This window comes from Orcinus orca, chromosome 15, assembly GCF_937001465.1.
Source record: "Orcinus orca chromosome 15, mOrcOrc1.1, whole genome shotgun sequence".
Taxonomy (NCBI): domain Eukaryota; kingdom Metazoa; phylum Chordata; class Mammalia; order Artiodactyla; family Delphinidae; genus Orcinus; species Orcinus orca.
This window is the reverse complement of record NC_064573.1, coordinates 31,563,634-31,579,165: the sequence shown is the minus strand read 5'-3', so window position 1 is coordinate 31,579,165 and position 15,532 is coordinate 31,563,634. Positions and strand designations below refer to the sequence as shown.

Sequence of the window (15,532 nt, the reverse complement as noted above, 5' to 3'; positions counted from 1 at the left end):
ATCATAATTGTGTTTAGTCCAATAACTTGATGATTTAGTTAAACTTGTGTTTCTCAATTTAATGAAAAATAAGTCACTACAGGTTTTTTTTTTTTTTAGGTTGGTCAAAGTCATTTCCATATATATATACATATACATATATTTCATTAAGACAAAACAAGCATTAATTATAGGGAGAAAATGAAACAAATAAAAGATAAAAGTAAAATGCATAAAGTCAAATTCCTTCCATAGTGCCTTAAACATAAGCTTGATGTAGATTATAAATTTAGCTCTAACCTTTTAACAGACAGTTCAAACAGGGAGATCAACCACATAAGTCAAGGTCTTTATGATAGAAATTAAATGATTATTTGGTGAAAATAAAATATTTCTAGTACTAGGACCAAAGAGAAATTTTTCCCAAAGAAGTAGTGCATTTAGCCAATGTCCCCTAAAACTTCCTCCAAGTATCCACCATAGGAACACTACTGCATTACTTTGGCTAGAATATGTATGATTAAATAATATATGGACAAAGCATTCCATAGATAATTATAGCCCAATTTACTTAAGTATATGGTTGTAAAAATGCTAAAAAAAGTATGAGCAAATAAACTTTACCAGTATGTAAAATAATACCAATATCAGTAACAGTAGTAAAGAACTCTAATCAAAATTACAGTTTTGGGGCTTCCCTGGTGGTGCAGTTGTTGAGAGTCTGCCTGCCGATGCAGGGGACATGGGTTTGTGCCCCGGTCCAGGAAGATCCCACGTGCCGTGGAGCGGCTGGGCCCGTGAGCCATGACTGCTGAGCCTGCGCGTCCACAGCCTGTGCTCTGCAATGGGAGAGGCCACAGCAGTGAGAGGCCCACATACCACAAAAAAAAGAAAAAAAATTACAGTTTTAATTGTATGCCTTGTACAACAGTCTGTGTGTGTGTGTTTATAAATATATGTATATATGTACATATATATATATATATATATATATATATACACACACGTTGCCACAACAATTTCTAAATAAAATTGATAGATTTTTTTTTTAATGGAACAAAAAGGTATTGAATGTGTTCAGCTGAAGACTTGGGATCGTGTATCATACATTCTGGGTCTATCTGATTCTATGGAGTCTCTGTCTTATATTGTCTTTGAGCTATTTTACAACTCCATAATTTGTGGAAAACTGATTTACTGAAAATAATTCTTGAATATATAATAACATGATTTGTGTCTTGTGGAATGTATTTTATTATTGCACTGTGAATTTACCTGTTTGGCATATCTTTGTAAATTCATTTCAGCATTGCTTATTGACTATATGCGTGGTACTATTAATTCTCATTTGAATCAGTTGTAACACTTTGCTGGCTTCCTCATGAATTAGTTAAATAAAATTATGACAAATGTTCGTTATATATTTGTATGAGTCAGGACTTCACCTTTTCTTATATGTATTTATGAGTACTTAATGAGGTAAGCACTCTTTGACACTCATAGAGATATTAAGTAACTTCTCCAAAGCTAAGGAAAAATCTCATTGGTAAAGGCAAACATACAGTAAGGTAATAGATCAACCAATTTCAAAACTAGGAGAAATATTAAGTACAAAATTAGAAAAATCATCTCTGTCCACAATAAGAGGTTAAGAAGCACACAAAACCAAACATGTAAATTATGATATCAGAAATATTAAATGTGGGAGAGGGGAGTAAAAATGCTGGATTGTTAAAATGTGTTTGAACTTAGGAGATCTTCAACCTAAAATAATCATGTGTGTGTGTATATATATATATGTGTATATATATCCACATATATATTTCTATATATAGTCTTCATATAAACAAAAATCTATAACTGGCATGTACACAAAAAAAGAGAAAGAAATTCGAGCATAACACTAAACATAATCATTAATTCACAAGTGAAGGGAGAAAAAGAAGAAGAAAGAAAGAAAAAAGAACTACAAAAAAATGAAAATAATTATTAAAATGGCAATAAGTACATACCTATCAATAATTACTTTAAATGTAAATGGATCAAACTCTCCAGTCAAAAGATATGGTCTCAGAATAAATATTTTTTTAAAAGACCCATATATATCTGCCCACACACTTCTCACTTCAGATTTAAAAACACACACAGACTGAAAGTGATGGGATAGAAAAAGATATTTTATGCAAATGCAAATGCAAATAAAGCTGGGGTATCAATACTTATATCAGATGAAATAGACTTTAAAACAAAGACTATAACAAGAGAAAGAGAAGGACATTACATAATGATAAACAGAGGAATCCAACAAGAAGATATAACATTTGTAAATATATATGCATTCATCATAGGAGCACCTAATGCATACAGGGTATATTAACAGGCATAAATGGAGAAATTGACAGTAATATTTTAATAGTAGGGGACTTTAACAACTTACTTATATGAATGGAAAGATTATCCAGACAAAAATATCAATAAGCAAACAAGGAAACATTGGATTTAAATCACACATTAGACCAGATGGGATATATATATATAGATAGATAGATAGATAGATAGAGAGAGAGAGAGAGAGAGAGCATTCCATCTGAAAGAAGCAGAATAAAAATTCTTTTCAAGTGTACATGGAACATTCTCCAGGATAAATTACATGCTAGTCCACAAAATATCTCAATAAATTTAAGAAGATTGAATTCATATCAAGCATCTTTTCTGACACACTGCTATGAGACTACAAGTCAAGTAAAGTAAAAACTTGCAAAGAACCCATGGAGGCTAAACAGTACACTACTAAACATCTAATGGATCAGTGAAGAAATCAAAGAGGAAATTACAAAAAAAAATACCTGGAGACAAATGAAAACATAAACACAATGATCCAAAATATATGGGAACCAGCTAAAGAAGTTCTAAGAGGGAAGATTATAGTAATAAAAGCCTACCTCCAGAAACAAGGAAAATTGCAAATAAACAACCAAACTTCACACCTAAAGGAACTAAAAATAGAAGAACAATGTTTGTATAAGGAAATAAATCATAAAGAGCAGAGCAGAAATAAATGACAAAGAGATTGAAAAAATAATAGAAAAGATCAGTGAAACTAAGAGCTGGTTCTTTGACAACATTATAAAGAAAATTAACAAACACTTAGCCAGACTTATTATGAAAAAAAAAAAAGAAAAGAAAAGAAAAAGAGAGATGCCCCAAATCAATAAAATCAGAAATGAAAGAAAAGTTATAACTGACACCATGGAATTACAAAGGATCATAAGATATTTATAAGCAATAAATTGACAACCCACAAGAAATGGATAGATTCCTAAAATGTACAATCTTCCAAGACTGAATCAGGAAGAAATAGGAAATATGACCAAACAGTTTACCAGTATTGAAATTGAACCAGTAATAAATACATCCCAACAGACAAATCCAAGACCACAAGCCTTCACAGGTGAATTCTACCAAACATTTAAAGAAGAGTTAACATCTATGCTTCTCAAATTATTCCAAAAAACTGAAGAGAAAGGAATACTTCCAAGCTGATTCTCCAAGGACAACAACACCCTGACACAAAAACCAGTCAAAGACACCACAAAAAAGAAAATTACAGGCCAATATCACTGATGAAAATAGATACAAAAACCCTCAACAAGATATTAGTAAACCAAATTCAACACACTATGTGAAAAGAATCATACACCATGATCAAGTGAGATTTATGTCATAGATACCAGAGACCTCAGTATCTGTAAGTCAATCAATATGATACACCACATTAACAAGTTGAAGAGTAAAAATCTCAATAGATTCAGAAAAAGCTGTAGATGAAATTCAACATCCATTTATGATAAAAACTCTCCACAAAGTGGTTACAAAGGGAACATACCTCAGCATAATAAAGGCCATATGTGGCCAATATCATGCTCAACAATGAAAAGCTAAAAGCATTTCCTCAAAGATCAGGAACAACACAAGGATGCCCACTCTCACTACTTTTTTACATATCATTGGAAGTTCTAGACACAACAATCAGACATGAAAAAGAAATAAAAGGAATTCCATTGGAATTGGAAAGGAAGATGTAAAACTGTCATTGTTTGCAGATGATACGATACTATATATAGCAAATTCTTGGAAAGGAAGAGGGAAGAAGTAAAGGAAAGGAAAAAGTAAAACTGTCATTGTTTGCAGATGATATGATACTATATATAGCAAATTCTTAAGATGCTACCAAAAAGGCTATTAGAACTAATAAATACATTCAGTAAGGTTGCAGGATACAAAATTAATATACAGAAATATGTTGCATTTCTATACACTAATAACAAACTATTAGAAAGTAAAATTAAGAAAGCAATACCATTTACAATTGCATCTAAAAGAATAAAGTACGTGGGAAGAAATCTAACCAAGGAGGTAAAAGACCTGTACTTGGGAAACTATAAGACATTGATGAAAGAAATTGAAGATGACAAAAACAGTTGAAAAAATATATGGTGCTCATGGATTGATAGAATTAATATTGTTAAAATAACCATATTCCCCAGGGAAATTTACAGATTCAGTGCAATCTCTATCAAAATACCAATGACATTTTACACAGAGCTGGAACAGATAATTCTAAAACTTAAGTGGAAAGAAAAAAGACCCTGAATAGCCAAAACAATCTTAAGAAAAAAAAAAGAACAAAGCTGAAGGTATCTTGCTCCCTGTTTTTGGGCTATACTACAAAGCTACAGTAATCAAAACAATATGGAACTGGCACAAACACAGACACATAGATCAAGGGAACAGAGTAGAGAGCCCAGAAATAAACTCATGCTTATATGGTCAATTAATCTATGACAAAGGAGGCAAGAATAAACAGAACTTCTGCAATAAATGGTATTGGGCAAACAGGACAGCTACATGCAAAAGAATCAAACTGGACTACTGTCTCACAACATATACAAAAAATAAAACCAAAATGTATTTAAAACTTAAATGTAGGACCTGAAACCATAAAACTCCTAGAAGAAAACATAGGCAGAATGATTTTTGACATTGGTCTTAGCAATATTCTTTTGGATCTATCTCCTCAGACAAGGAAAACAAAAGCAAAAATAAACAAATGATACTACATCAAACTAAAAACTTTTCCACAGTGAAGAAAACTATGGACAAAACAAGAAGATAGCTTGCTAATGGGTAAATATTTTTGCAAGCAATATATCTGATAAGGGGTTAATATCCAAAATATACAAAGAACTCATACAACTCAACATCAAAAAAACAACCTGATAAAAATAGGCATAGGATCTAAGTAGACATTTTCTCAAGAAAGACATACAGATGGCCAACAGACACATGAAAATATTCTCAGCATCAATAATCATCAGGAAAATGCAAATCGAAACTACAATGATAATTCTATTTTTAGTTAGTTTTTTTTTTCCCAGCAATCCCACTACTGAGAAAACTATAATTCAAAAAGGCACATACACCCCAATGTTCATTGCAATACTATTTATAATAGTCAGGTCATGGAAGCAACCTAAATGTCCATTGATGGATGGATAAAGAAGATGTGGTATATACAGTGGAATATTACACAACCATAAAAAGGAATGAAATTGGGTCATTTGTAGAGATGTGGATGGACCTAGAGACTGTCAGACAGTGAAGTAAGTCAGAAAGAGAAAAACAAATATTGCTTATGAACACATATATGTGGAATCTAGAAAAATGGTACAGATGAAACTGTTTGCAAGGCAGAAATAAACAGAAGCAGAGGACAAACATACGAACACCAAGGGGGGAAAGGGGGGGTGGGATGAATTAGGAGACTGGGATTGACATATATACACTAATAAGTATAAAACTGATAATTAATGAGAACCTGCTGTATATCACAGGGAACTCTATTTAATGCTCTGTGGTAACCTAAAAGGGAAGGAAATTCAAAACAGATGGGATATATGTATACATATAGCTGATTCACTTCACTGTACAGCAGAAACTAACACAACATTATAAAGCAACTATACCCCAATTAAAACACACACACACACACACACACACAATGAGATACCACATGGTACATGTCAGAATGGCTACATCAAAAAGATAAAAGTAAGAAGTTTTGGTGAGGATGTGGAGCAAAGGGAATCTTTGAGTGCTGTTGGTGGGATTGTAAATTGGTGCAGACTCTTTGGAAAACAGTATGGAATGTTCCTCAAAAATTAAAAAGAGAACTGCCATATGATCTAGTAATTTATCTTTTGGGTGTTTACCTGAAGAAAACAGAAACTCTAATTATAAATAATGCATGTATTCCAATGTTTTTTGCAGCATTATATATAATAGACAAGAAATGGAAGCAACCTGTGCCCATAGATGAGTGGATAAAAAAGTTGTGACATATATATATATATATATATATATATATATATATATCAAGGGAACAGAGTAGAGAGCCCAGAAATAAATAAGTGAGGAAGATTAAGAGGTCCTGGTATAAAATAAATGAAACACAAGGATGTAATGTACAGCACAGGGAGTATAGCCAATAATATTGTGATAACTTTGTATAGGGACAAATGTTAACTAGATTGTCATGTTGGTCATTTTGTAATGCATAAAAATATTGAATAACTATGTTGTACACCTGAAAGTAATATAATATTTTAAGTCAATTACATTTCAATAAAAAAGCAAGAATGTGTGAAAGAATTATCACCCCAACAATTTAATATTATACAGGAAGTCCAGGCAGTATCAAGATTGAAAAGACATTTCACAGTTGGAATAAATATGCTATTTATAAATATCATTATGATTATCTATATAGAACATACTAAGATTTTTGAGAAGGAATAAAAGAATTAGTAGAAACGGGGCTTCCCTGGTGGCGCAGTGGTTGAGAGTCTGCCTGCCGATGCAGGGGACGCGGGTTTGTGTCCCAGTCCGGGAGGATACCACGTGCCACAGGGCGGCTGGGCCCGTGGGCCATGGCCACTGAGCCTGTGTGTCTGGAGCCTGTGCTCTGCAGTGGGAAAGGCCACAACAGTGAGAGGCCCACGTACCGCAAAAAAAAAAGAATTAGTAGAACTCAGCAAATTTTTTGGATATAATATACATTATCAAATATCAATAGTATTTTTACTATTTTTTACACATACTAATAAAAATTATAAAAATAAAATATGAAAAAATAAATTCATGTTAGCAAAATAAACTATAAACTATATACTATTCCTGATATACTCAGGAACAAATACAACAAAACTATAGGTATTTAAAAGAGAAAATTACAATATATTTTTGAAAACTTACAAGAGAATAATGATTATGATAGTTACTGGGTTATTTAAAATGTGTCAGTTCTCCAAATTCACATGAAAATGTCCAAGCATGCAAATCTTATTTATATTTATTTATTTATTTATTTATTTATTTTTGGCTGTGTTGGGTCTTCGTTACTGTGAGAGGGCTTTCAGTAGTTGCAGCAAGTGGGGGCCTCTCTTCATCGTGGTGCACGGGCCTCTCACTGTTGTGGCCTCTCTTGTTGTGGAGCACAGGCTCCAGATGCTCAGGCTCAGTAGTTGTGGCTCATGGGCCTCGTTGCTCTGCGGCATGTGGGATCTTCCCACGCCAGGGCTCGAGCCCGTGTCCCCTGCATTGGCAGGCAGATTCTCAACCACTGTGCCACCAGGGAAGCCCCAAGCATGCAAATCTTAAAGCAAACAAAAATCAAAGAGAGAAGACTTGCCCTAGTGAGTTCAAGGTTCAGTATAATGCTATCTTTCCACAGTAATTAGAACAGAATAATGTTGGTGCAAGGATGATCAGAAGAGACACTGACAATTGTATGGACAATGTTATACTTTAGAAGATGTAGTAGAAATTTGGGGGTAAAATAAGAATGCTTTAACAAACTGTGTTTGAGAAAATTGCCTTTCTTTTTTTATATACAACAGGTTCTTATTAGTTATCCATTTTATACATATTAGTGTATATATGTCAATCCCAATCTCCCAATTCATCACACCACCACCACCCCACCTCCACTTTCCCCACTTGTGTCCATGTTTGTTCTCTACATCTGTGTCTCAATTTCTGCCCTGCAGACTGGTTCATCTGTAGCATTCTTCTAGGTTACACCTATATGCGTTAATATACAATATTTGTTTTTCTCTTTCTGACTTACTTCACTCTGCATGATAGTCTCTAGGTCCATCCATGTCTCTACAAATGACCCAATTTCTTTTTTTTTATGGCTAAGTAATATTCCATTGTATATATGTACCACATGTCTTTACCCATTTGTCTGTCAATGGGCATTTAGTTTGCTTCAATGATCTGGCTACTGTAAATAGTGCTGCAATGAGCATTGGGGTTCATGTGTCTTTTTGAATTATGGTTTTCTCAAAAACCATGGGTATATGCCCAGTGGTGGGATTGCTAGGTCATATGGCAATTCTATTTTTTGTTCTTTAATAACCTCCATACTGTTCTCCATAGTGGCTGTACCAATTTCCATTTCCACCAACAGTGCAAGAGGGTTCCCTTTTCTCTTTCTTTGTAGATTTTTTGATGATGCCCATTCTAACTGGTGTGAGGTGATACCTCATTGTAGTTTTGATTTGCATTTCTCTAATAATTAGTAATGTTGAGCAGCTTTTCATGTGCTTCTTGGCTATCTGTATGTCTTCTTTGGAGAAATGTCTATATAGGTCTTCCTCCCATTTTTGGATTGGGTTTTTTTTTTTTTTTAATATTGAGCTGCATGAGCTGTGTATATATTTTGGAGATTAATCCTTTGTCCGTTGATTCATTTGCAAATATTTTCTCCAGTTGTGTGGGTTTTCTTTTTGTTTTGTTTGTAGTTTCCTTTGCTTTGCAAAAGCTTTTAAGTTTCATTAGGTCCCATTTGTTTATTTTTTTTTATTTCCATTATTCTAGGAGGTGGATCAAAAAAAGATCTTGCTGTGATTTATGTCAAAGAGTATTCTTCCTATGTTTTCCTCTAAGAATTTTATAGCGTCCGGTCTTACATTTAGGGCTCTAATGCATTTTGAGTTTATTTTTGTGTATGGTGTGAGGGAGTGCTCTAATTTCATTCTTTTATATTTAGCTATCCAGTTTTCCCAGCACCACTTATTGAAGAGGTTGTCTTTTCTCCATTGTATATCCTTGTCTCCTTTGTCATAAATTAGTTGACCATAGGTGCATGGGTTTGTCTCTTGGCTTTCTATCCTGTTCCATTGATCTATATATCTGTTTTTGTATCAGTACCATACTGTCTTGATTACTGTAGCTTTGTAGTGTTGTCTGAAGTCAGGGAGTCTGATTCCTCCAGCTCCGTTTTTTTTCCCTCAAGACTGCTTTGGCTATTCGGGGTCTTTAGTGTCTCCACAAAAATTTTAAGATATTTTGTTCTAGTTCTGTAAAAAATGCCATTCATAATTTGATAGGGATTGCATTGAATCTGTAAATTGCTTTGGGTAGTATAGTCATTTTCACAATATTCGTTCTTCCAATCCAAGAACATGGTAGGTCTCTCCATCTGTTGGTATCATTTTTAATTTCTTTCATCAGTGTCTTATAGTTTTCTGCATACAGGTCTTTTGTCTCCCTAGGTAGGCTTATTCCTAGGTATTTTATTCTTTTTGTTGCAGTGGTAAATAGGAGTGTTTCCTTAATTTCTCTTTCAGTTTTTTGACCATTAGTGTATAGGAATGCTAGAGATTTCTGTGCATGAATTTTGTATCCTGCAACTTTACCCAATTAATTGATTAGCTTGAGTAGTTTTCTTGTGGCATGTTTAGGATTGCTATGTATAGTATCATGTCACCTGCAAACATTAACAGTTTTACTTCTTTTCCAATTTGTATTCATTTTATTTCTTTTTCTTCTCTGATTGCCATGGCTAGGACTTCCACTGCTATGCTGAGTAATATTGGCAAGAATGGACATTCTTGTCATGTTCCTGATCTTAGAGGAAATGTTTTCAATTTTTCACCATTGAGAATGATGTTTGCTGTGGGTTTGTCATATATGGTCCTTATTATGTTGAGGTAGGTTCCCTCTATGCCCACTTTCTGGAGAGTTTTTATAATAAATTGGTGTTGAATTTTGTCAAAAGCTTTTTCTGCATCTATTGAGATGATCATATGGTTTTGTTCTTCAATTTGTTAATATGGTGTATCACATTGATTGATTTGTATATATTGAATAATCCTTGCATCCCCGGCATAAATCTTACTTGATCATGGTGTATGATACTTTTAATGTGTTGTTTGATTTTGTTTGCTAGTATTTTTTTGAGGATTTTTGCATCTATATTCATCGGTGATATTGGTCTGTAGTTTTCTTTTTTTGTGGTATCTTTGTTTGGTTTTGGTATCAGGGTGATGTTGACCTCATAGAATGAGTTTGGGAGTGTTTCTTCTACAAATTTTTGGAAGAGTTTGAGAAGGATGGGTATTAGCTCTTCTCTAAATGTTTGATAGAATTCACCTGTGAAGCCATCTGGTCCTGGATTTTTGTTTGTTGGAAGATTTTTAATCACACTTTCAATTTCATTACTTGTGATTTCTCTGTTCATATTTCCTCTTTTTTCCTGGTTCACCCTTGGACATTTGTCCATTTCTTCCAGGTTGCCCATTTTACTGGCATAGAGTTGCTTGTAGTAGTCTCTTAGGATGCTTTGAATTTCAGTGTCTGTTGTAACTACTCCTTTTTCATTTCTAATTTTATTGATTTGAGTCCTCTCCCTCTTTTTCTTGATGAGTCTGGCTAATTTTTTTTTTTTTTTTGCAGTAGCAGGCCTCTCACTGTGGTGGCCTCTCCCGTTGCGGAGCACAGGCTCTGGACGTGCAGGCTCAGCAGCCATGGCACACAGGCCCAGCTGCTCCGTGGCATGTGGGATCTTTCCGGACCGGGGCACGAATCTGTGTCCCCTGCATCGGCAGGTGGACTCTCAACCACTGTACCACCAGGGAAGCCCTGGCTAATTGTTTATCAATTTTGTTTATCCTCTCAGAGAACCAGCTTTTAGTTTCATTGATCTTTGGTATTGTATTGTTTGTTTCTATTTCATTTATTTCTGCTCTGATCTTTATGATTTATTTCCTTCTACTAAATTTGGGTTTTTCTTTTTCTTCTTTCTCTAGTTCCTTTAGTAGTAAGGTTATACTTTTTTATTTGAACTTTTTCTTGTTTCTGGAGGTAGGCTTGTATTGCTATAAATTTCCCTGTCTGAACTTCTTTTGCTTCATCCCATAGGTTTTGGATCATCATGTTTTCATTGTAATTTGTCTGTAAGTATATTTTGATTTCCTCTTTGATTTCTTCAGTGATCTCTTGGTTATTTAGTAATGTAATGTTTAGCCTCCATGTGTTTTATGGTTTTTTTCCCCATAATTGATTTCTAATCTCATAGTGTGGTAAGAAAAGATGCTTGATATGATTTCAGTTTTCTTAAATTTACTGAGGCTTGATTTGTGAGCCAAGATGTGATCTATCATGGAGAATGTTCCATGCACACTGAGAAGAAAGTGTGATCTGCTGTTTTGGGATGGAATGTCCTATAATTATCAATTAAATCTATATGGTCTACTGTGTCATTTATAGCTTGTGTTTCTTTATTAATATTCTATTGGGATGATCTGTCCATTGGTGTAAGTGAGGTGTTAAAGTCCCCCACTATTATTGTGTTACTGTTGATTTCCTCCTTTATAGCTGTTAGCAGTTGCCTTAAGTATTGTTCCTATGTTGGGTGCATATATATTTATAATTTTTATATCTTCTGCTTGGATTGATCCCTTGATCATTATGTAGTGTCCTTTCTTGTCTCCTGTAACTTTCTTTATTTTAAAGTCTATATTATCAGATATGAGTCTTGCTACTCCAGCTTTCTTTTGATTTCCATTTGCATGGAATATCTTTTTCCATCCCCTCACTTTCAGTCTGTATGTGTCCCTACATATGAAGTGGGTCTCTTATAGACAGCATATATATGGATCTTGTTTATGTATCCATTCAGCAAGCCTGTTTCTTTTGGTTGGAGCATTTAATCCATTCACCTTTAAGGTAATTATTGATATGTATGCTCCTATTACCATTTTCTTAATTGGTATGCATTTGTTTTGTTGGTACTTTTCTTCTCTTGTGTTTCCCACTTAAAGAAATTCCTTTAGCATTTTTGTAGAGCTGGTTTGATGGTGCTGAATTCTCTTAGCTTTTGCTTGTCTGTAAAGCTTTTGATTTATCCATCAAAACTTAATGAGATCCTTGCTGGGTAGGGTAATCTTGGTTGTAGTTTCTTCCCTTTCATCACTGTAGTTATGTCATTCCACTCCCTTCTGGCTTGTAGTTTCTGCTGAGGAATCAGGTGTTAACATTATGGGAGTTTCCTTGTATGTTATTTGTCATTTTGCCCTGGTTGCTTTCAATCATTTTTCTTTGTCTTTAATTTTTGTCAGTTTCATTACTATATGTCTTCATGTGTTTCTCCTTGGGTGTATCCTGCCTGGGATTCTCTGCACTTCCTGGACTTGGGTGGCTATTTCCTTTCCCATGTTAGGGAAGTTTTTGACTATAATCTCTTCAAATATTTTCTTGGGTCCCTTCTCTCTCTCTTCTCCTTCTGGGACCCCTATAATGCATATGTTGTTGTGTTTAATGTTGTCCCAGCAGTCTCAGGCTGTCTTTATTTCTTTTCATTCTTTTTTCTTTATTCTTTTCTGTGGCAGTGAATTCCACCATTCTGTCTTCCAGGACACTTATCCCTTCTTCTGCCTCAGTTATTCTGCTATTGATTCTTTCTAGTGTATTTTTCATTTCAGTTTTTGTATTGTTCACATCTGTTTGTTTGTTCATTAATTCTTCTAGGTGTTTGTTCTTTAATTCTTCTAGGTCTTTGTTAAACATTTCTTGCATCTTCTTAATCTTTGCTTTTCTGAGGTCCTGGATCATCTTTGTTATCATTATTCTGAATTATTTTTCTGGAAGATTGCCTATCTCCACTTCTTTTCATTGTTTTTCTGGGGTTTTATCTTGTTCCTTTGTCTGGTACATAGACCTCTGCCTTTTCATCTTGTCTGTCTTTCTGTGAGTGCAGTTTTTGTTCCACAGGCTGCAGGATTGTAGTTATTCTTGTTTCTGCTTGAGACAGTTGGCTTTCTATTTGGAAGAAAAAAGCAAAATAGCATTTTATTCCTGTATTGAATCAAATACAAAATAAATATCAATTGGGTTAAAGACTCAAGAAGCAAAACTTTGTAACGTTTAGTAGAAATTATAAGAGATTGACTTTAAGATCTCAGGTAGTAAAAGATCTCTTAACTCAGACTCAAAAGAAAATAATCATACACAAAATAAGACTTATTTTTGTATAAACTTCAAACACTTCATAACAAAGGAATCCAAGAACACTAAAAATTAAAAGATAAGTAACAACCTATGTAAATATATTTGCTTCATAAAACAAACAAGGAATTAATTTTGGGGAAAAAATGTATGACCTCCCACATGAATCAGTAGGAAAAGGAAATGCAACACAATAGAAAGTAGATATAGGCTATGAATAAGCAATTCACAGAAGAATAAAATGTAATTTTTACTAAGCATATGAAGTTGTTCAATCTCATAAGAATAGAGAAAAATATAAAATAAAACTATAATGAGGAATGCTGCCCATGTTGAGGATTTGGTTGTTCCTCAGTGTCCTGAGTCCTGCTGGCTTATTCTCCTTTAACCAGAAACCCTCCTCCTGGGCCTGTGTGGGAGGAGCAGGGCCTTTGAGGGATGCTGTGAGCCTGCTGGCCCTGGTCTCTCCTTAGCAGTGGAGGCTTTTCAGTAGGACAATTTGTTCAAGAGAAGGGCCGAATTTGGGCTTGACTCTGGCAGGAGAGTGAAGGAGGTTACTATCATTAAACCAATAGTTTATGGTAATGTTGCTCAATATTTTGGAAAGAAAATAGAAGAGGATGTTCACACCCATCAGTGGACAGTATATATAAAATCATATATTCAATAGAAATGAGGATATTTCAGCATATGTGAAGAAAATCCATTTTAAATTACATGAAAGTTATGGCAGTCCTTTTAGAGTTGTTACTAAGCCTCCATATGAAATTACTGAAACAAGATAGGGTGAATTTGAAATAATCATCAAAATATTTTTCATTGATCCTAATGAAAGACCTTAATCTTGTAATATTTATTAAAGCTATTTCAATCAAACACCAAAGCAATGCTGGGAAAAAAGTCAGTGGTTTCAGAGTTCTATGATGAAATGATATTTCAAGACCCAACAGCAATAATGCACCAATTATTAACATCTTGTCAGCTTACTTTAGGAGCCTATAAGCATGAAACAGAATTTGCAGAACTTGAAGTGAAAACCAGAGAAAAATTAGAAGCTGAGGGAAAAAAAAAAGAAAAAGAAAACAAGCTTTAACTGAGACAAAGTGAGATAGTAGCATTGACATATATACACTACCAAGTATAAAATAGATAGTGAGAAGCAGCTGCATAGCACATAGAGATCAGCTTGGTGCTTTGTGACCACCTAGAGGGGTGGGATAGGGAAGGTGGGAGGGACACGCAAGAGGGAGGGGACATGGCGATATATGTATACATATAACTGATTCACTTTGTTATACAGCAGAAACTAACACACAATTTTAAAGCAATTATACTCCAATAAAGATGTTAAAAAACAAACAAACAAGCTTTGAAATTGCAGAGCTTAAAGAAAGATTAAAAGCAAGTTGTGACACTATAAATTGTTTAAAAAATGAAATCAAGAAACTTGAAGAAGATGATCCGACAAAAGTAATATAAACAGTTCTGAAGAGAACTCAATAATAAGGGAAACTAAAAATAAGATAGAAGTTAGAGAGATGGACTACAAATGCTGTGATGTTTCTTAGAAAAACTGCATATATAGTTGTTTACCATAGATTTCTCAGCAATGAAGTCAAAGTATTTGTACTTTACAAGCAATCTTTAAGGTGAAATGTATGTGTATAAAAAGAATGAATGCTGTATAGGCACTTAATCAATGCATTTTGGGGTAGTTCTATGATATTAAGCACAATTTTAAAACACTTCTATTGCATTGTATGTGTAGCTTATCCTTTTGACAGGCATCAAAATTTCACTATAAAGTATAACTTGTAAAAATTTTGTACTTCCCTAGTAGTTAGAATTAGTGGTAACATTAATGTGCATATTTAATTTCTTAAGTTCTTACCTGCCCCTATCCCATATCTTTTGTATCTGATGTGCCCAGTGTTCAATAAGCCTTCAATAAGTGTAGTTTACAGAAAAAAAAATACACTGAGATACCATTTCATCCCCATCACATTAAGAAAAAAAAAAAAAAGGAACAATTGGACAGTACAGAATGTTGATAAGAATGTATTTTGGTAACGAACTCTGAGACCCTGCTGACAATAACATACATTTTTACAACTTTGGAGAGTGGTTTGTTAATATAAACACAAAATATTTGTATACTTATATATATATAAATTCTATAGAGTGCTATTATTATCAAACT

At 33.9% G+C, this 15,532-nt stretch overlaps 1 pseudogene; it reads left to right on the top strand.

Moving 5' to 3' along the window:
• Positions 1 to 3,303: 3,303 nt before the first annotated feature.
• On the top strand, positions 3,304 to 14,811 carry LOC105748865 (YEATS domain-containing protein 4-like; annotated as a pseudogene).
• Positions 14,812 to 15,532: the final 721 nt, after the last annotated feature.